We start from the raw sequence: 3,281 nt of genomic DNA, 5'->3' as shown, positions 1-3,281 counted from the left end.
AATTAATGAAATATCACTGAGTTTTGTTTTTTTCTCTTAACTTTCTTTTGCAAAGCTCAAATCATTTCATGTTTTATATTGCTCTACAAATGGAAGACAAAGATGTTCTTTTTTAAATTTGTTCTAATTAGTTATATATAACAGCAGAATGCACTTTGACATATTTTAGACAAATGGAGTACAACTTCTCATTCCTCTGGCTGTACCTGATGCAGAGTCACACTGGTCACTCAATCATACATGTACTTAGGCTAATAATGTCCATCTCATTCCACCATCTTTCCTACTCCCACACTCTCTCCCCTCCCCTCACTCCCCTGTGCCAAAATCAAAGTTCCTCCATTCTTCCCTATCTCCCGCCAAAGACAAAGATATTCTTATAGTATGAAATATAAGTATGAAAATTCTGTGCATGTTAGCCACAAACTCTTCTTTAGGCATTTATTGTTACTTGCTTCCCCTGTGAGAATACATCTCATTTGACTAATGATATAGGATTGAATTTTTTATTTTCTAATTAACTAATATTCAAATTAAATCCATTCCAAATGATTAATTGGAGCTATGTTTTAGTCATTATTCTATTATTATTTGCTAAATATATCAATAATCACAAAATATTTCCCATGCTTTATTTATAAATTCAATAAGGGATAAAAATCAACCAGGCTTCCTGGCCAACTGACATGATTGTTAGGTCATCCTATTCCTGACACTAAATCATTTATAATTATTTAATGTAGTAAAACTATATAGTAAGATCTGTTTCTACCTTATTTAGTTATGTAACTAACTCTAAAAAAATTCAGCACATTTTTAGAGAAGCCTTCACTCTGTGTCTCACTTGGCATAAAAAGAATCTCCTCCCACATGCTCATGGCTGACAGTTCCCCAATGGTTTATCCATCCCAAATACTCGCTCCCAATCTCACCACCTATCAACTATTTGTGTCTTCATCCCATCCACTCAGCTCAGTAGCCCAGTGTTTCTTGGCATCACACACTTTTCACACAAATGCCCCTTTGCCTTGTCCTCATACACTGGCATATGTGCAAAGAATCCTTAATCTAACACCGCTCAATATTCAACAATATTCAACCTCACCCATGGGACTTTTACTTTTTTATGCTACCTCAATCCATTCATGCAAACAGTATTTATTGAGAACAGACTGGGCAATGCTATAAGGAAGGACTAAGGACATACACAGTAAAGATCCCTGCCCTTACAGAGCTTAATCTTCAGAAGAAGTGGGGAAACAGAAAATAAACAACAGCATAATGAATAAGCAAATTGTTTAGTATGTTGGGAGGTGATAAACGTTACGGTAAAAAATACAGTGGAATAGGGGGATGATGAGTGTCAAGGTAGATGGTGGTAGGAGGAGAAAACCAAGTGGTCAGGGTAGGCTTCGCTGAGCTTCTGCAATCTGGCGAAACTTCAACGTGATGAGGAAGGAGGTGTCTGGATATTTGGAGTAAGAGTGTTCCTCCTGGTGAGAACAACTAAGCACAGTGAAAAGTGGGTGAGCAAGCAGCAGGTTAAGCAAAGGGGAGTGATTATAATAATTTATTGGTAATTATAACTAAAGAGGGAAGATAATATATGAAGAGTAAGAAAAAGGTGGTAGGACAATAAGCCATAGATCTCAGTGGGAATGAGAGACAGCAGCAGTTGGAATTTTTGAAGGTGGAATATGGAAGTACAGGAAGGCAAATACTTATAGCTGAGATACAGGGTGGGGGTGTTCTTGGTATTGACATGGTGCAGGGCAAGGGCAGACCAGGCTTGTACAAGAATTGGCAGAAGCCAAAGGGGACACAAGACAGATGACAACTTTAGGGAACAAATTCCAGTGGCTTTCTAGGGTTGGATTTGTTCTCAGTAGTTTGTGGTTTGCCTATCCTGAGTATCAAAATAGCTGGGCTCTGACTTCTCAGATACTCTCTTCTCTGCATCTACGTATTTACTTACTCATTTTTTCTCTTATTATTCCTTTCCCAATATAACTCTAACTGAAGACTGGATCTCTCTCCAAGACTCCTTCCTCAGAACATTGTCCTTCTCACCTCTCATCACTGTGACCGTGAAGGCAGGGTAGGTATCCTCCTTGTATCCTGTAGCTGGCTTCAGATTACTGCCTTCCCCACCCTCCCTGAGTTCCTTAGCTTTAAGACCTGTGACATCTGAACATCTCACTCTTATCTCTCTCAGTGCATTTGTAGAACCTTGGCTCATTTTCTCTCATTCTTTAAAGAATTTAGTCCCAGTTTCACTATCATTCTCTTATATGCTGCAGCTGCACAATTCTTGATTACTGTAATAATCAGGTTCCAATAACCTGCCTATTCATTGATTAATCAAATATTTGCTGGATGCCTAAAATGTATCAAGCACAGTTCCAGGAGTGTAAGCTATAGCATTAAAATAAAAAAATAAAATTGCTGTTTTTAAAGAGATTACATCCCAATGGAGAAGACAGACAACCATAAAATAAAACCGTAAAAGTAAAATATATAGTATTTCTGATCATAAATACTAAGAAAAAGAAATAAATCCAAGAACATAGGTATGTAATGTGAACATAGTGTGTGTGCACATGGGGTGTGTATGTGCACATGGGGTGTGTGCGAGTGGGGTGCGTGTGTGTGTATTTGGGTGGGAGTGGTTAGGAGTTTGAAATTTGAAGAAAGAGTGGCCAGAGGTGACTTTTTTTTATTAGTTGTTCAAGACAATACAATGATCTTGACATATCATACATTTGATTCAAATGGGGTATGAGTTCTCATTTTTCCACATGTACAGATTGCAGGATCACTGGACGGAGGTGACTTCTAACTAAAGACATGAGATACCTGCAAGTACCAAGTCATTTTCATTCCTGGGTCTTCTATCTTCTCTTCTTTACCAGTCTCATCCTATAAACTATGTCAGCCATGCACTCCCTTGACATACCCTAGAGCTTCCTGATTCCAAGAAACAAGCCCTTCTCCTCTGTCTCATTCTTGCCACTCTGCTCACCACTCCTTCACCTTCAATCCTCACCCTCAGGTAATCCAGTTCAAACACTCCTCCATCCACCCGGGGTTTATTATTGGTTAGTTTTCTTACCAACATCTTATTATTTCTCATTCCCCTTGAGTATTCACTTCCCCACTTAACTAATTGTTATTTACAGTCCATCATTAAAATCACTTCCTTGTAGATAGTATATACACTTAACTACCTTGCCTACTCCCTTCATGATTCCCACTTGGCAGAAATGGCAATCTTAATTAAA

The sequence above is a fragment of the Marmota flaviventris genome, chromosome 7 (genome assembly GCF_047511675.1).
Source record: "Marmota flaviventris isolate mMarFla1 chromosome 7, mMarFla1.hap1, whole genome shotgun sequence".
Taxonomy (NCBI): domain Eukaryota; kingdom Metazoa; phylum Chordata; class Mammalia; order Rodentia; family Sciuridae; genus Marmota; species Marmota flaviventris.
The sequence above is the reverse complement of the archived record's forward strand: the minus strand, read 5'-3'. Positions refer to the sequence as shown.